A 556-nucleotide genomic window follows, 5' to 3' on the forward strand; every position below is an offset into this window, starting at 1 on the left:
AGAACGTCCCCCCAGAGATCGTCTCCCCAGAGATCGTCGCCCCAGAGAACATCCAGCCCAGAGATCACCCCCCTCCCCAGTCTGTTCTCTGTAAATGAAATAATAATGACATAGTGTATATCATAGATGAATTTATCTACAACACTCTATCCATCCATCCATCTATATCTATTGTAAACTCTCTGTTATCTGGTATTCAACTAACCAGAACTCTCATCTAACCAGAAAAAAAAATCCCCATGTGTACTCACAGTTCTGCAGATCTGCAGCATCTATTATCCTGGAGATGATCGTGTGTCTATTTGTCTTAATTTGCTTTTGATGACTGCATTTCAATATTACTATGAAGTCACTACAGAGTTTATGTTATGATATGGTATAGTATGGGGGTATAGTATGGGGTATAGTAGGGGGTATGGTATTAGTTAGACCGATTTTTAATTGTAACTCTCAAGCAACCAGAAACCACATTTATCCAGAATCTACCAATCCCTGGATGCCGGATAACTGGGAGTTTACTGTCTCTCTCTCTCTCTCTCTTTGCCCCTTCTCTCTC

At 40.8% G+C, this 556-nt stretch overlaps 1 protein-coding gene across 1 annotated transcript in view; it reads left to right on the plus strand.

Moving 5' to 3' along the window:
- ANK1 (ankyrin 1) overlaps positions 1-556 on the plus strand; it is a 214595-nt gene that overhangs the window by 75118 nt on the left and 138921 nt on the right. The window lies entirely within an intron of this gene.

Source organism: Nanorana parkeri, unplaced genomic scaffold (assembly GCF_000935625.1).
Source record: "Nanorana parkeri isolate BGI_ZX_2015 unplaced genomic scaffold, ASM93562v1 scaffold1756, whole genome shotgun sequence".
Lineage (NCBI taxonomy): Eukaryota > Metazoa > Chordata > Amphibia > Anura > Dicroglossidae > Nanorana > Nanorana parkeri.